Source organism: Taudactylus pleione, unplaced genomic scaffold (assembly GCF_031769625.1).
Source record: "Taudactylus pleione unplaced genomic scaffold, aTauple2 ptg000053l, whole genome shotgun sequence".
In the NCBI taxonomy this organism is placed as follows: Eukaryota; Metazoa; Chordata; class Amphibia; order Anura; family Myobatrachidae; genus Taudactylus; species Taudactylus pleione.
In genome coordinates, this window is record NW_028284455.1 from 30,962,251 (window position 1) to 30,981,595 (window position 19,345).

At 41.3% G+C, this 19,345-nt stretch overlaps 1 protein-coding gene across 3 annotated transcripts in view; it reads right to left on the minus strand.

The window, feature by feature from the left end:
- Positions 1 to 18,323, minus strand: part of TCAIM (T cell activation inhibitor, mitochondrial) — a 94,625-nt gene extending 76,302 nt beyond the window's left edge. The window contains exons 1-2 of one of the 3 annotated variants that reach the window (XM_088462775.1): positions 18,239 to 18,323; positions 15,800 to 15,885 (exon numbers count right to left, since the gene is read on the minus strand). The gene's annotated coding sequence lies outside the window, so the exon portion shown is untranslated. Of the gene's footprint in view, positions 1 to 15,799; positions 15,886 to 18,030; positions 18,091 to 18,238 lie in introns of those variants that run through there. The other 2 variants (XM_088462774.1, XM_088462776.1) reach the window with 2 other exon arrangements.
- Between the last annotated feature and the right edge of the window lie 1,022 nt (positions 18,324 to 19,345).

Genomic DNA, 19,345 nt, shown 5'->3' on the forward strand with positions numbered 1-19,345 from the left:
CCAGATAGGAGGTGACCGGGACGATATGCCCCTGTGGAGGTGATTGGTGGTACCGCCTAAGCATCGTGCCTCGTAGCTTGTTTGTCCACTCCCTATTTGGCCTGCTACCACAATATCTTCCATCTTACTTTACCTTGCCCCCCTTGCCTCTGTTGGGGGCTGCTGGAAGGAGGGAGAGTGCCCGATACCGGCAGAGTTGAAGCCTGCTTTGAACTACAGTGTGCTGGCTCCCAGTGGTGGTGATCAGGAGCTGTGACTTGGAACTGAGGTGCAGCGGTCCCCGAACTCTCTATACAGAGCAGACGCCGGACAGGCTAGGAGACATCCACGGGGTATGCTCGAGACCTGGATTCGTACTGTGGTGCCGATTAGTACAGCGGCTGCGTTGTTTGATCCTTCCTGTGTCTGGACGCAGTGCCCCTTCCCTTGTTGCTGGCGACTCATGACCAGTGGAAGTGACTAAAGATCGTGTGACCTGCGCTGTTGGGACCTGCTGATGCCCTTCTCTGGGGGAAATGCTTTCCTGCATTGACCTCCCCTGGGTTAGTTTTAATGGTTCCTGGATTCTGGTAATTACGCGGGGGACTTCTGTGGTGCTGGCATTTCACAATACTTGCCTCATATCAACATCTGTTAGCCTTCAGCTTTTCTTCATTAAGACTGTTGCTGGTGCTGTCTGCGTTCAGATGTGGTGGTGAGAGGTTGTCGGCTCTTCACTTATACCTGGTATTGTTTGGACCCTCACAGTATCTCTCCCTACCTATTTAGTGTTTTTTCTTTACCTCCTCTCACCAATTTTTTATTTGTCCCTTTTACTGTGATTACCACCACATTGGGAGTGTTATCACAAGCACTGTTTGAGAGGTACTGTTAATATTGAATGTGTGCAGTCTTTCAAAGTATTGCTATATGATAATTCGATTGTATTTTCCCTTGTATTTCTTTTGTGTGTCAGAAGACAATCTCTGGGTTTCATTACAACTGTAATATATTGTTTATTATAAGATATAGGCTTTACTTATAGTGCCAATTGAGTTATTTGTTTTACTTAACTCCAAAGTTATAGCACCATCTGGTGGTGTCCAACTGCGATAACGTTTGTATTTAATTTCTACCTGTATCCACTATCTACCAACATTGATGGTTTTCATTATATAGAAATAATTGTGGCTTACTAACACAGCTCGGCCACCTGGTAGTTTGCTTACTCAGCCATCAGTTTCTTTTTGTATCTGTGGCTCCTATACAATTGATATTCATAGGATTTCAGATTAATGCTTGAAACGGTTTCTGGGCTGTAAATTCATTTTAGAGTATGGACAAATATTTGGATAGGACCCAAACACCTAAAATGGTGAGAACGCACAAACAACTTAACAAAAACAACCCTACCAGAGAGAGGTGTCATTGCCCAATACTTCAGTTTCTAGATCAATCTATCCCTCTATTACACAACCAGAGAGTCCTCCATCTCATGATGTTCCTGAAACTCCTAGGGATCTTTCTGTGTTACCTGCTTCACAAATAGGAAAAAAAATAGATGCTATTCAAATGTTAATAAATGCAATTTTGACCCATCTTGAATCCAATACTAAAAGGCTAGTGGAGGTAGAACAATGCACCAGTGATAATGAAGATGCTCTTTTAGCACTTCAGAATACAGTTGAGTCACAGGCCCAACATATCAACACTCTTGAATCCAAATTGGACGATTTGGAAAATCGCCATAGGCAAAACAATTTGAGAATCATTGGCAGTCCAGAAAGTGTTAAAGGGTCAGATCTATCTGATTTTCTTGGAGTTGACATCATACACACACTAAATGTCCCCTTCACATCTGGTACTGTGTTAATTGAATGTGCAATCCGTCTTGGGCCTGAAGTCTTGCAATGCCCTTCCTAGAGAGACAAAGAAAACATTGTCCCTGCTTACAGAAAACAACGTTCACTTACTGTGCAAGATTTCAAGATCTTGATATTTCAGGACTTTTTCAACATAGTCACTCAAAAACGCAAAGAATTTACCCCATATGTAAACATCTCTTTGAACATAACATACGTTTTACCCTTTTATACCCGGCAAAACTGACGGTTGATGGCAAACCAATGTTTAAAGATCCCCGCCAGGCCAGAAACCATTTTCAAATCTCACAATCCACTTATTCTACCAATCTGCCCCCTAATGGATGACCATTTATTTTTTGTGATATAGGCAAACAGTGCTCTACCTTGCTGTGTTTTCATATGTTAGATTTTACATATGGATTGCTATCTTAAAGAGGTTTATAATTTTGTTTGGATTATTGCGATCTTTCCTTAATGTCTCTTTTTCCGTTTGTTATCTTCCCCTTTCTTCTCATTTTCCCTTTGGGTCGCGTGTGCTGGATCCCACTATACCCTTAGCCCTGCATTTCTTCTTCATCCTGCTCGCTGGGACGGGATGTGGTATGTGTACTGGATCATTTCTGGCTTGATTTTTGTGTGTAGAACTGGTATAGGATAATGTCTTCCCAACATTTACCATCAGATAACCTACAAATTAATTCCACTTCATTAAGTTTTTTGTCTTGAAACTTAGCAGGTCTCAATTCGGCTATTAAAAGAGGGAAGGTGTTATGTCACCTTAAATGTTTTCACCACGACATTGTAATGCTCCAGGAAACTCACTGGTTGAGGGGAGCTCAATCCACACTGAAAAGTCCCTGGAATCAGGAGTGTGTGTCTGCTTCATGTGGTAAGAAAAAGAGAGGTGTGGCTATCTTGTTCAATAAACGGAATCAGTATGTAATGGCGGCCCAACAGCAGCAGCCCGGCAGGGGTGAAGATCCCGATCGTTAATTAAGGTAAGTATCACTAACCTTACTCCCCCTCTAACCATCCCTTAGGGGTGCCTAACCCTAACCCCCCTTCCCCGCAGCCTAACCCTCCCAAGGGGGGGTGCCTAACCCTAAGTCCCCCCGAGAGCCTTAAAACCTAACCCTCCCCCCCGTGGCTGTCTGCGTCTGGCTTACCTTTGTTCGATATACCGGGCGTCGGGCTCCCGGCGTAGGTCTAATGACAGGTATCAGGATTTCGATGCCTGTCATTAGTACCTTGCCGGGATTAGACAGTCGGAAAGCCGGCGGTCGTCATTTAGACCGTCAGCTTCCTGACTGCATCCCCAATAAACAATCATCATTACAATTACAAACACTTTAGCAGATCCTGAGGGCAGATACCTTCTGGCACCTGTCACAATCCAGGGGAAACATTTCACGCTTCTTAATTTATATGCACCCAACTACCCTAATCTCTCATTTTCTAAAATGCTCTCCAACTTGCTTATGAAACATGATACACGCAGTCTAATTATTGGAGGCGACTTGAATACATTACTTTAGACCATTCCAGCCCCCCTACTCAACTTTCAAATTCTTCTCATGAAGGCATACCTCTATTATGCTCATAACTGATGCCTGGAGGCTGAGGGATGCATCTAGTCGGGAATTCACTTACCACTTGACTCGTTCACCAGAATTCACTACATCCTGGTTGTGGACACTTTATTTTCAAGAATAGCAAACGCTTTCATAGATGATATTATAATTTCTGACCATGCTCCGATTGTCTTAGATCTAAGGTGGCTGAATCCATTGACTACCTCCTGCTTTTGGCGCATCCCATCCTTTCTTTCACAAAGCGAAGACTTTCAGATATATTTAAAGACAAAATGCAAAGAATATTTGGATGATAACAGAACATTGGGATAATCCAGTGTTATTCTGGGAAGCGTCCAAGGCAGTTATGAGAAGACATATTATATCTTATTTAGCTAAGCATAACAGAGAGCAGAAGGAAAAATTACACTCTTTAAACAGTAGACTACGTCAATCTCATCAACAATTTATATCTTGTGACACAGAGGCAAACAAAGCAAACTATCTTCAAAGCAAACAAGTTTTGGAGACCTTTCTCCTACAGGAAGCCAAACTTAAAACGGATCACACTAAACAATTATTTTCGATGGGGAGGTAAGACTGGGAAACTTCTGGCATTTATGGGCAAACAAAAAAACACTATGGGCCAAATGTAATAGGGTGAGAACGTAGAAAATGTGAGAGTAAACTCTCACACTTTTTAAAGTCGGTCAATGCAACAGAGTCCGAGAACATGCATACTCGCATGTTTTTCAGACTCAAAACTCTCTCACGATTTAAACTCTCATCCAGATGTTTTCCCATTTTGAAAATACAAACTTGAACAATCTTTAGTTTAGTTTAGTTTGAAAGTTCACTGCTAAAGTCTCACATGTTTTAAACCCTCACCCTATTACATTTGGCCCCATATTACTAAACTTTGCCTCTCCTCCACAGGTATAACTCATACCTCCCACTCTCGACTTTTAAATTCTTATTTTCAAACACTATATACAGCGGACTCACTCAATAAATTTTGCCAAATCCACCTCATTAGCGCTGGACTGTAGACCCTTTCGATCCCCAGCTAATTTAGGTAGGTTGAGGTGGTCCACTTCTAGCATCCCTTACTTGGGTGTTCAACTGCCTAAAAACCTTCTTAATCTATATTCGTTTAATATTACTCCCATTTTGAACAAGATTTTTGCTGAAATGAACAGTTGGCAACATTTCCAACTTCTATATTTAGGAAGGGCCAATCTCATAAAAATTATTATATTCCTGAAACTACTAGATCTGTTGCAAGTACTGCCGCTTATCCTAACATCGGCAGATGAGAAAAGGGTGACAACTGCCTTTAGAAAGTTACATTTGGAATAACAAAAAACCTAAACTCAGTTTAAAAATCCTCCAACAAACTAGAGAGGAGGATGGGATTAACTTCCCCAACATACTTCTCTACAACCATGCTGTTATTTGCAGATATATTAAGAATTGGATCTTGGGTAGGAATCCTTATGCAAACTACACCTTAGAACCACAATTTCGCTCTAATTTGAGTTTAGCTCGTTTTTTTGCATATGCCTAAATGTGACATTCCTCCGTCTTTGCTTGACAACCCACTCCTGATGTCCACATGGTCTACATGGCACTCTGTCCGTAATAAGCTTACATTACATACTGCCTACTCTTTGCATCTCCCTCTACTTGGAAATAATTTTAAAGATGGTGTTGCGGCGCATCCCTTCTGACCGTGGGAGTTTCAAGGTTTACGCACGAACAGACAGCTATCTGACACCTCACTTAGGCACCCTCTCACATTTACACAAGCACATAATAATTTTGATCTCCTTCAAACTTGCAATTTAGCCTTCCTCCAAGCACAACACTACACTAGTAAGGTTATATCTTTCCTATCTCCCTGGGATTGGGACAACAAATTGGATAACACCCTTCTACTGGTTGGCTACTCTGGCAAAGCAATAGCAAATATTTATTGCATATTAAGACTCCCCTATTTTTCAGGAAAGTTTACCACGGGTATTACTAAATGGCAGATACAGTTCCCGAATCTCACGGAAGATAGTGCGCACCCTTCAATATGCTCTTCGTACTGTTCCCGCTACTACCTATAGAGAGATGTTTTATAGGCTATGCTATAGAGGCTACCTCTCCTAACCGATGCCAGTTAATTGGTATGACTAGATTCTCAGTATGCCCAAAGTGTACACTTCCTGGAACAACAGTATTTAATTGTTTGTGGGACTGCAACGCTATAAAAAAAATTTGGATAGCCGTGAAGCAATTCGCTTTGGCTGACCTAGTCAATTACCTTCCACTAACCACAGAGTGGGCAACATTAGGACATCTCACAGTAAACTCTAAAGTCTCTGTGGTCTGTAGAAAACTACTACAGGTTGAGTCTCCCATATCCAAATATTCTGAAATACGGAATAATTTTGGCATGACTGAGATAATGAAACCTTTGATTTTTGATGGTTCAATGTACACAAACTTTGTCTAAGGCACAAATTATTAAACATATTGTATAAAATAATCTTCAGGCTCTGTGTATAGGGTGTATATGAAACATTAATGAATTTCATGTATGCACACAAACTTTTTTTGAGCCACAAAATTGTTGAAAATATTGTATAAAATGACCTGCAGGCTGTGTGTATAAGGTGTATATAACACATAAATGCATTATGTGTGTATATTGGAGTCCCATTCCCAAGATATCTCATTATGATATGCAAAATATTCCAAAATACGGAATAATCCGTTATACAAAATACCCCTGGTCCCAAGCATTTTGGATATGGGAGACTCAACCTGTATTGATCATTTCTGCTGTAGCCAGGAAGTGCATACTTCAACAATGGATTTGATCCACTCCACCCTCACTTTCTATGTTTAAAAACTAAACTATTCTACGTATTTAGAATAGACTGGGTTGAATCATCTCTTCACAAAACTGAAAAAAACTGACCATTACTTTTCTGTTTGGGAAAGCTTTATTGTCACCTTAAGCGATGTTCTGAAAAAACAAATACAATACTGCTTTAAGTCAACAATACGATATGAGACAATATTGCTGCTTCGGGATGCCCTTATTAATTTCACTTGATGTATGGTGATGGTGCCTTGGTCCGGACGGACACATGCGGCTCATTCTCTGGCCCCCCCCCCTCCTTTTTCTCTTTTTATTTTTTTGGGTACTCTAAGCTCATGATCTGTGTTGGAACTAGATGCAGATATTTATTTTAATCAGGCAACTCTAAGGATATTGTAGGTTGACAAATCAAGCCCACAGTGTACTGTATATATCTATGCCTTAAATTTTATGTAAAATCAACAAATTTGATACGGCTACATTAAAACTTTTATGTGTTATACATTTTTGTATATGCTGTGGGCTTCAAAGATTATATACAAAAAGACAGGATCGCCCTCTCTCCCTCCTATTTCCAGCCTTGCCATAGACCCACTGATTTGTCACTTTTACAATCTAACAGAATGTTAAGACATACTGGTTGATTCCCAAGATTTAAAAGTATCAGCATTCACTGATGATTTATTACCCTATTTTCATAACCCTCATGAAGCCAGCCCGCTGATGCTGCAAAAAGTGGACACATGTAGGTCGACAGCCGGTTTCCTTATCAATACCTCCAAAACTGAAGCGTTGCCTTCTTTTGATGAAGCAAGGGGGAAATGTTCCATTTTAGTGGGCTTCCACTACGCTAAAGCTGGCCACACACAGCGATATTTTACCGATCTGGCCTATTCCGACACATTAGAACGACAGATCGTGTAAAATATGGCCAAATTGAGAGTCAATCGCTAGTCCCCACTCACGATCACGATGCAATGCGCGTCCCCGATGGTCGCACATAGCATCGTCAGATCTGCCGTGCAGTAGGGCAGATCTGAAAATCTGGGACACAGGGTCTCATTCAGACCCGCTCGCAAGCGGGTCGATGGTGCACTTGGGTGCTCCGTCGTGTGCATGCGCGAGACCCGGCGAGCCATGGGGAGCTCGGGGTCTCGCACCAAAGGGGGCGTGCTGTCGATGGTGATTGACATCACGCCCCCTTTGGTGGGCGTGCCGGGGGAGTGGCTGCCCAGACGGAGGCGTTCCCATGGGAACGCCTTCCGTCCGGGTCCGGCCCCACTGACATCACTAGTGATGTCCGTGGGAGTGATTTTGGCTCTGATAGAGCCAAAATCACTCCAGGGCTTGCAGTAACGAGACCCTGCCGCAAGGGTCTCGTCGCAAGCCCGATGGTCGCGATGGTCTTGACCATCGCGACCATCATCATGGACGCTCACATAAGCTGTGGGTGGTAACCCACAGCTATGCGAGCGTCCAAGAGGCCGCTCCAATTTTAGGTAGGCTGGCCCTGATTCAGAACGAGCGCTCTGGTCAGAGCGTCCGGCTCTGAATCAGGCCCACAATGCACTGGAAAAAAAAAAAAAAGTGAAGATGCAAGATAGATCTTAAGTCAGATTGGATGCTTTTTACTCCAAATCGTGTTTAGGACTGCCGGGGAGAGTTCAGGGGAAATCGCACACATCGTGGGATCGTGTGCAGATCGCTGTGTGTGGGAACCATAACCTATTTGGGATTGAGATTCCCCTCCAATCCTTCCTGTTTATATTAGGTAAACTATCAGTCACTAATACACTATCAGATTTCAGAGCTTGGTTGCATCTACTGCTATCTTTCTTAGGGTGTTCTTATCTTGTAAAAATGATCAGCTTTCCACAGATCTGCATACATTTAACCACTGATTTCTATCTACTGTATATGTCTCATTATTTTCAAATAGCAATTATTTTAAAATAAGCTTACCTTACACATAGAGATGTCATATCAGCAGATACATTTAATAATTGACAATTCTATACCAAGCAGTGATTGCTTTTAATATTGCTTTTAAATAAGGTCGCAGTGACAGCAAAGTATATTACCCCGGTTTTCCTGTGTGCTTACCATGGATGTGGCTTTCCTATATTCACACGCTATCTCCACAAGTTAAATCGGCTTAATAAAAATATTTTGAGCTTACCTCTATGTATACACTGGTGACCCTCGTTTAATACTTTACATGTTGTTGCTGGTTGCCCAGAGATACCTGGTCTGCAATGCTGGGCTCGATGGTGTAGCAGAAGTAATATATCGCTGCCTTGTCTCTACCTCTCCTAATATGCATACACATAGGGGTCAATCCTATTAGGTGCGAATTGCGAGATGCGATTTTCACTTCGAATTCGCATAGCAAATTAATTTTGCAATCCAATTAGCAACTCGCACTGGTCAGACTGAATTCACAAATGTGGGGACACTGTGCTGAACCCCTTGGACACCCCCCTAATGACCAATTAGGCATTGGAATTTTGTAATTAGCTTATTTAGTCCAATAATTACATGTCATTTTTTGAGGTAAAAAAATAAAATAAAATATGTCCTCAAATTGCCCCAAAATCTACTTTTTCGTTAGTTTAGGCACCCCAAATTTAATTACAATAATTTTTTAGATGAAAAATAATTGTTTTTATAACTATTTTTTCCATTTTTCAAGGTGCCCTCAAATTACCCCAAAATCACCCTTTCCTATTTTGTTGCATTTTTCGTTTAATTCGTTTAAGATTAAACCAATTTTTTTTTTCTTGCATTTAAAAAAAATCAGCCATTTGACACCATTTCAAAACCTACAGTACCTTCCTAATGCCCACAAACAGCCGTCTATATAGTCCTACTAACAAAATTATCCATTTTGGGGGTCCAGGATGGTCTCCCCACAATTTCATGCATTACTCGCAAATCTCATTTGGCAGTCAATTCGCACCCCTCCGCTGCGAGTAGTGCGAATAGGCATTTTTAAATGGATTGAGGAATTGTCGGGAGCGCGTTCGCGGTGAAGTGTGCGAGTTTAAAGAAACAAACTCGCTACTTGCACTTAATTGGATCGGGCCCATAATGTGGTCGTCTTTTTTTCCCACTGGTAATCATCTACGTTCATGATAATTCCATTTGTCAATCTGCAGTCATATTTTTCATATTTTGTCATTTGTTTTTGGTTGACCACACCTCTTGCGTCTGCCCAGGTTCATCAAGTTTTATAATTTTCCTGTATTACGGACATTCATTCTTTTAAAATATTTCATAAATAGTTCACCTTAATCTTTGAGATGTCAAATCACCATTTACCGCTGAAACCAACAACTGAACAATACCAAGCAGAGACTTATAGCAAAGCTGATTGTCTAGAATACACAGCCTTTGTGATGTCAAATCACATAATCAACCTACTGAGGTGATAAAGCAAAATCTGCATACATTTAACCACTGATTTCTATCTACTGTATATGTCATTATTTTCAAATAGCAATTATTTTAAAATAAGCTTACCTTACACATAGAGAGGTCATACCAGCAGATACATTTAATAATTGACAATTCTATACTAAGTAGTAAGATGTTACGAAAGCTGAATGAAAGCCCAAAGGCTACAATAGTAATAAGCAAAGCGCACCCCTAAATGTTATTGAGCAGCATCTAATATCAAAGGTTCCTTGATGAATTGTGTAAACAGTAATAGAAGCACTAAATGTGCTTAAGTGTAAAAAAAAAAAGACACATACACACACTCTTTAGTGTTATCGCATTTCTGGGTAAAAAATAAAAGTGCAAGTGTGGGTGGGAAGTCAGCCCGGCACACTTCTGAATACAGTGTGCGTATCCCATCACTGTTCCTGGAGGTGTCCGGGTATGGTGCTTCTTATGCATTGTCTCTCTCCCTGCCTACTAAAGCACAATCAGTGTGCAGGAGACGGCAGAGATTCTGGGAGATATTCAGGTCCTGTGCCTCTTGCTTGTCATCTCCCTTCTAGCCGGCTGAAGCACAATCAGTGTGCAGGAGACGGCAGAGATTCTGGGAGATATTCAGGTCCTGTGCCTCTTGCTTGTCATCTCCCTTCTAGCCGGCTGAAGCACAATCAGTGTGCAGGAGACGGCAGAGATTCTGGGAGATATTCAGGTCCTGTGCCTCTTGCTTGTCATCTCCCTTCTAGACGGCTGAAGCACAATCAGTGTGCTGAAGCTGGCAGTGATTCCAGGCGCAGCTGCGGTTCTCAGCATGATGTGTCACATCACAGGACTGTGTACAGTGGCCGTTGAGGGGCCACAATGCCATCCAACATACTTTTTCAAGGGTGGCTAATGATCGTTACTGAGTTGCTTATATCCCCTTCAGTGAACCATATTGGTTAATGGTCAGGGATAGTGTGAAAATGTTCCTTGATGGTTTAAAATATTCCATTATTATTATTAAATACTAGCTGTTGCCCACCACTTCGCCTATGATGAAAGCACTTCTGCCATTTTATTATTTGAGGTGTTCTAGTAGTATTGGTTTGCATAGGTGCCCTGTTGCAGGAGTGGTCCACGTGATCAGCAGCGCTATACAGACTGGTGGCAGCAGCGCCTTCACGTCACTCACACCAATGCAGGCTATCCTATTCAAGTAGAGCACCCCTCCTCCCACTCCTTAATGCCGCACTCCTGGTGCCACACCCATCTCTTGCATTGAAGACAATAAATTAAATTTTTGTTATTGCTCAGCTTTAACTTGACAGATCGAGATGAAACAAAGTGCAGGTTATTTCTAGGAGTTTCCATTACAAAATGTCACTTTCATAAAAATTGGTTCAGAAGTTTTTGTAATCAATGTGTGGTTGAGTCTCTGAATGTGTATATCAAGTGCTACAATGTAGCATCCACAGCTTATTTTCATGCCAAGTTCTGTTGTGGTTCATATACAGTACAGATCAGGTGCACACATATATACAAGTGTTACAAATTAAAGTAATCAGCACAGTCTGCTGGAGCATCCTAGTCGCATTTTGACATAGACACATTTTTGGCAAAAAAAAGATGCCTGGCACTAGCAAAGTCTCACAGGAACTGGGGGCTCACTCTCGCCAGGCAAGTCACGCTGTGTGGCTTATTGAGGCTAGATGTACGAGGACACATCTGTAGGTATAAAATTAAACTTACCTTAGTCTGTGAGATGTAATTTCAGCAGATACAACTGATAACTGATAGTTCTATAACAAGCAGTGACTGTTACAAAAAAGTTGCGTTACATCACAGAGGCTGTATATGATTTTATTTAGTCAAAAGATCTACTGAGGTGAAATATTTTAACTAGTGTGCATTTCACCACTTTTTATCTACTGTACCTTTTAATAATATTTTACATTTTCTTATAACATTTAGGTTAAAATTAAGCTTAAAATGTACTCTTTGTGATGCCTTATCAGCAGATACAATTGATAAGCGACAGTTCTATACCAAGCAGTGACTTTTATACAAAAGCTGAGTGACATCACAAATACTGTTTATGATGTTTGACAATTACATTATTACACTACCAAGGTGATGAGACTGAACTTGCATGCATTACAACACTGATATCTTTCTACTACATCTGTCTACTATATATCTATATCTCTCTATCCATCTGACATATATATAACATTTAGGTTAAAATTAAGCTTACAGTACCTTACTCTGTAAGGTGTGATATCAGAAGATTCAGCTGATAATGTACAGTTCTGTGCCAAGCTTTAAATTTTATATGAAAGCTAATTGACAATGCCAATGCTGTTTATGATGTTAGTCAATCACATTATTAGCCTGCTGAAGTAATTAATCACAACCTGCATGTTCACCATTGATATCTATCTGCAGTATATTTCTAGAATTATTTGCATATAACAAACAGGTTAAATAAGGTTACATTACTCTGTGAGACAGAATATTAGCATATACAGCTGATACCTGACAGTTCTATAACAAAGAGTGACTTTTATACTAAAGCTGAGTGGCATCCCAAATGATGTTAGTCAGTCAAATGATTAGCCTGCTGAGGTGATAAAACTACAAACTTCCCTACAAAAGGGATAGTCAATGATATGTGTAACACCAGTTAGTGATGCAATTAACACTGCAGGAAAAAGTTATTACTGTTACAACTTTTTCCTGCAATGTTAATTGCATCACTAACTGGTGTTACACATCTCAATAACTATACATTTGTAGGGAAGTTTGTAGTTTTATTACCTCAGCAGGCTGATCATTTGACAATTGAAATATGTAACACTGCAATGAGAAACTGTTCCTATCACAACATGGTGGTTTCAACAGTGCAAACTCATCAAAATACTGTAGATTAACTATGGTCTTGACAAGATAAAAAACCCCACAACAAATGAAACACTAACAAACCCACATCCTGTCAACATATCTACAGATGTGTCCACACACATCTTAACTCTGTGTGGTACAAATTGCGTTAAACATAACGAATGAGTGCCGTGTGACTTGGCAGCACCGATTGTCTTTTCGTGCAACTTTTTACCTTCAAAGCTGTCACAGGATGCCGGACACCGGCACGTACTTACCGGGACCAGCGGCGCTGGTCCATGGCAGGGCAGCAGACGGGGGGTGGTCCCCGGCGCCCGCTGCCATGTAGTTCTTCCTCCGCTTGGTGGCATGGTGTAGGCAACCTGAATATATTGAAAGAGACACACACACTTTTTGGGTGACGTCATAGAAGGCACCCTATTAGCCCTGCCAATTCAAGGAAGTCCCTGGAAGCACTCCTATGCCAGAGTATATGCTACATTACCTTACTCCAGCGTTCCTGTGCTTTATTTGTTTCTGACCTTGGCTTTGTCCGTGACCCCAATTTTTGTCTGCTCCCTTGGTACTGCGTTTGATGTCTGGTTCTGACCTTCAGCTACCCTCCATGACCTGCATACGTCTGCTCCTTGGTACTGTCTTGCTTGTTTGTTTCCGACCCAGCCTGTCAACTACACTTATATCTTCTCCGCTCCGTCCGGAGTACACCAGCGCCTGTATAAAGGAACCTATTCTGAGGGCCGCGACCTGTGTGTCGGACGCAGCCAAGTCCATACCATCTTGATCTTGTGAGGGTCCCTGGTGAATACCATAAGCACATTAGACTTCGCGCCTCAGAAATGGTCACGCCAATCCCTAAATACGGGTTGCATCCACTATCCACCCGAGAGTTGTGACAAATGTGTAGAGATGCAAATAGGATGCTCAAGCAGCTTCTGCTGATGAAAATGATATGCGGCATGCCTATGTTTTGTATGAGACTACGTGTGCATCTGCATGTGAAATTCTAAGTTAAAGTGTCAGTGGCTGTGATACTGTAATGCACCATTTCACAGTAGTACACAGAATATAGGTATGCCACATATTTTAATCAGCAGAAGCTGCTTGTGTGTCCTATTTGCATCTCTGTGCGAATAATACACATTTGAAGGTAAAAAGTCACACAAAAAGATGCTCAGCACTACCAAGTCACAACGGCATGGATTTTGGATCTGTTTAAAAAACAAAACAAAAAACAAAACGCTAAAATGATGTACTTTTGGCCTGTTTACATGCAATCCAAAACTAGAGTTTGGTTTTAAAATCGGAGTTCTGAACTGCGGGAAGATCCAAACCGGGACTTGGTTCAACTTGGTACCCCAAAGTGATTTTGAACTCCTAAATTCGGTTGTTGTTGGTTCTCTGGGAACCGATCCCGTACATCTTCACACATCTATATTCATTTAATTAAATTTTGCTTTAATCTTGATGGTGTATTATCAAACCCTTTTAAAACAAATGTCATTAAAATGTATGTATCCAATGAAGGTCAAAATTAAAAACCTTACCATTGATAAATTATTGAAATATTTATGTCATTTTGGCCACCAACACATTCATCTTTTTCTTGTTTGGTATGTGTCATAAAACTAAACCTGCATGCATTTTTACCACTACTATCTGACTATCTAATTATCATAAAGGTTCAAATAAGATTGACTTACACTGTGAGGAGGCATATCAGAAGATACAACTAATGACTGACAGTTCCATACAAAGCAATGACCATTATACCAAAGCTGAGTGACATCACAAAGGCTATTTGAGATTTTAGCTAGTCACATAATCAGCCTATTGAGGTAATAAATCACAAACTGCCTGCAATTTACAACTGATATCAAACATTATTTTTATATAACATTTAGGTTTAGATATGCTTATCGTACACTGTAACAAATCAACACATACTGTACAGCCAATAACTAACAATTCTACACCAGTGAATTTTATACCAAAGTTGAGTGATATTTAAAAAGCTGTTCATGATGTCAGCTACATAATTAACCTAGGGATGTGATAAAACACAAATTACATACCTTTCAACACTGATATCTATTTATAAATAAAAATACTGTATATGTCTATAATTATTTTCATATAATATCTAGGATAAAATAAGATTACATTACACTGTGAAATGCCATAGCAGAATATACAGCTAATAACAGTTCTATACCAAGTAGTAACTCTAATATCACAAGATGTGGTATGAAAAAGGGTGTTTATAATGTTTGACACTCACATGATGATCAGTATGTGGTGATAAAATGTAACCTGCTATTTATCTATGTAACTGTCTAAGAATTCATCCATTTAACATTATACAGATGTGTCCTCATACACTATTGCTGCAATCACGCCGAACAGCCCCTCTCTGTATGCCAGGTCCCATTCAACTCTGCTTGCATTGAGACATTTTCTGCATCTTTTTACCCCAAAAATATGTCTTAGTAACGATATGAAGTGATGAAGACGCACCAGGAAACTTGAAGTTGATGTGTTGGAAGCAAAAATAATGGCTAAGATCTGTGCGACTTTTACAAGGGCTAAATAGTGACGGCTAGACCACTGTGTCAGGGCATCTCCCATACGGCAGGTCTTTTGTGGTTTTCCCATTATGCAGTGGTTAGTACCTACCAAAAGTGGTCCAAGGAAGGACAACCGATCAACTGGCAACAGGGTCATGGGCCCCCCAAGGCTCATTGATGTGTTTGGGCAGCGATGGCAAGCTTGTCTGGTCCTACTGTAGCATAAATTGCTGAAAAAAATGAATGCTAGCTATAATATAAAGATATCAGAACACACAGTGCAGCACAGCTTGCTGCGGCTTGGCATGGGGCTCTGCAGCCGCAATCTGGTCAGAGTGCCCATGCTGAGCCCTGTTCACTGCCTAAAGCACCTCAAATGAGCATCAGAACTGGACCATAGAACAATAGAAAAAGGTGGTCTGGTCTGATGAATCACATTTTCTTTTACATCATGTGGACATCTGGGTACGTCTGCGTCATTTACCTGAGGAACAGATGGCACCAGGATGCACTATGAGAAGAAAGCCAGCCGGCGGAGGCAGTGTGATGTTTTAGTTAATGTTCTGCTAGGCAACATTGGGTCCTGGATTTCATGTGGATACTACTTTAACACGTACCACTTACCTAAATATTGTTGCAGACCAAGTACACCCCGTCATGGCAACCGTATTCCCTGAGGTCAGTGGCTTCTTTCAGCAGGATAATGCACCCTGTCACAATGCAAACATTGTTCAAGAATAGATTGAAGAACAGAACAAAGAATTCAAGGTGTTGACTTGGCCTCCACATTCCCTAGATCTCAATTCAATTGAGCGCCTGTGGGATATGCTTGTAAATAAGGCCTAGTCATGGAAGCCCCACCTCGCAGCTTACAGGACATATACTAATGCCTGCCAACAGACTCCCAGTCTGAAACAATGTGCGACGGACTGCGCAAATGTTGTTACACTCACTTCCTCTATTTGCGTGCAGATCCTATGGTGGTCGAGAACACACCACCGTTGACTCCTTGAGTAAGTCCTGGGCTGCGCAGATTCTAGGTCAACTTTGTATCTAAAAATGACCTCTGAGATTGTGGTTATGCGACTGGGAATGCAGCCACAGACACACCCTTGGAATTCCCATAACAGGTCCATGGTCTGGACTGCTGTTGCAAACACTTTTGGCCAACTCCCCATCTCCAACCAGGAACGCCCATGGAATGCAGTTTCTCTGCGATCACAGAGATATTGTGAATGCCGTCTCACACTACAACTCGCGTGTGCACTGTAACACTTTTTATTTATTTATTTTTTTGTATTCCTCTTTATTTCATGAATGTGCAGTAGCAAAAAATTCCTTCAACTGCGTGAACATCGGCATATTGTACAACTCTGAATCAGACCCTGTATATGCAGAGAAACAGCCCAGTGAAGCTCCCAGACTTGTACTGTTTCAGTAGCTACTTCTTTGTATTTTGAGTGTGGTGACATGGTTAAGATATCAAATGTCTGAGTAATGAAGGTGTACTGTTAACACGTGTTTGGAAGCTAACATTATTTTCATACAGAAAGTTTGCATTTATATGACTGCATAGACCAGGAGAACCTGCTCAACGCTATTCAAACATATCCAAATCTGTACAACTCCTCCTATTTCCTCCATTACAACTGGTATTAAAGGAAATTAGCTATTATGATACTGTCATAATAATTCTGGGAGTAGTTGAAGCAGACATTTAATAAAAAAACAATTGTAAATGGAAAAGCATGTCAACGCATAAGAACTACATACAAAACGAACTGCGGTTTACTTATAGGTTTGCGTATTTTTATATTAAAAATTAGGGGGTAATTTAAATGCAAGGGGGTTTGTGGCCATATACACAAACTTATATCACACTATCCACATTTTTAGAACTATGGGGATGTAGTTAGCTTGTCGACAGTTAAAATTTCGACAATCAGAAGTGGGACAGCGGTATGCCAATCCTGACAAGTCGGCACACTAGTACTGCACTGTACAGCATTGTGACCGTCTTGGCTTTAGATTTTACAATGCTGTACAGCACAGAACTAACATGCTGGGAACGACATTATTATTATTTATTTATTACCAGTTATTTATATAGCGCACACATATTCCGCAGTGCTTTACAGAGAATAGTTGGCCATTCACATCAGTCCCTGCCCCAGTGGAGCTTACAATCTATATTCCCTACCACATGTACACGCACACACATACACACTAGGGTTAATTTTTGTTGGGTGCCAATTAACCTAGCAGTATATTTTTGGAGTCCCCCTTCTTATTGTCGAAGTTTTAACTGACAATCAGCCATACCGAACCTGAATTAAGCATATAACACCTTGCATGTAGACAGATGTAAAATTAATTGTTCAAAGTATACTTGCACATTTGAAAACTACACTATCATCTCTAAAATGCATATCAAATGCATTAAAAATAAAAGCACCTGAAAAGCCAGTGAGTACATCACTACTGATTGCATGTAATATCCACCCTATGCATTTGTCACAGGTCACCAGGGTTGGACTGGCCCCATTCATGCCCCAGTCCGACAGTGCAGGTCACTGTACATAGCTAAAAGTTTCCACAAAGCAAATTTACAAAAGAACACAAAGTGCATAATTTTACATTGGTTTTACAAACAAGACATTATTGTGCTGCCAGGGAAATATATCCTTTCTAATCTATACATTACCCCCAAGAGGGGTGAGCAGGGTAAAGAGAGGGGAAGCAATAGTAGTTTGGATCTCAGTACTTGTTACAGAAACCATTCCCTATTCATGTAGGTGCAAACTCTCTGTAGCCTCGCAGCTGTTACTGAGCCATATGCCACAGCCCACAAATACCCTGCCGTCTCTGTGCAATGGAAATCAGCCACACAAAGCCTTCACCCCCGCCACCATGGAGACTAGTTCCCCTGGAGTCTCTGTGGACTGTGTTTTCGTAGAAAGCTGTTGCCACGGTAACAGTGGCTGTGACGTAGCTAACGGAAGGCTGCTTCAGTTATCACAGACTACCGGCCACTAATGGCACCTTGTTGTCACACTCCCTTACCTGTCTACAGAGGTCGCGAACACCGAGTCATCCGCCTGACGGCTCCAGGCTCAACCAATCAATCTCTGAGCTAGTCATCATCTTCCTCTGGGTATAGTGAGAGTGACGTGACGCTCTCTCGCCCACTTACCCAACCAATCGGCGTGAGGAGGAGGTGAGGTGTGAATCTCAGCTGTCACCGCATTAAAGTGTGGGAGGGACCGGCGGGGACTGCTACAGTCCTATAAAGCATGTACACACAGAGGCGCAGGGGGCACCTGTGCGGCTGTTGAGGGACTGCGGGATCCAGCTGGCTTATCTTCATGCAGTTTGTTATTGTACAAAAGCTGTAGAAAGCAACAGACTGCAGCACCTTACAATTGTTATTTAAGCCTCAGCGACCATTCCTATGTCCCAGTGCTAACAGTCACCGGAACACGGATATGATGCGAAAAATAGGATTTAACAAAATACCTGCTTTAATGATACAAATGTAGGTACATTGTATGCAGAATAATGTATGTAAATACATCCCACTATCATATAATTGTGTATGGGGCCAGTCTAGTGCAAGTACTATAAACAGACCCTCTAGCATGGCCCATTCCATTAGGTACACAATGCTCTGCTCCTGGACTTCCCTCTTCATTTATGATTGCAGCAGCCACCTGTGTTTAAACACCCTTCTCATCAACTGCCTACAGGGTATTTCACTCGCTATTGCCCCCAAAGTTTATCTTATTACTTTTAAAGTAATTGATGTTCCAGAGGTGGGACTGCAGCACAGTCCAAAATTCAAATAGGGGAACCACACCAGCTGGCATCCTCACTGGTAGTTGGTGTGGCTCTCCTATTTGAATTTTGTACTGCACTGCTGACTAGGGCGGTGAACAGCTGGCCTGGATGCTAATGGAAAACACTTTCACTTCTCATAGACCAAGGTATGTCTGTGTCAAACTTCACTAAATGACATCAATTACTTTAAAAGTTATAAGAAAAACTTTGGGGCCAATAGCGAGAGAAACACCCTGTAGTTGAACACAGATGGCTGCAATTATAAATTAGATGGGAATTCCAAGAGCAGAGCATTGTGTACCTTTTGAAATGTGTCCCTAGTATGCACAATGG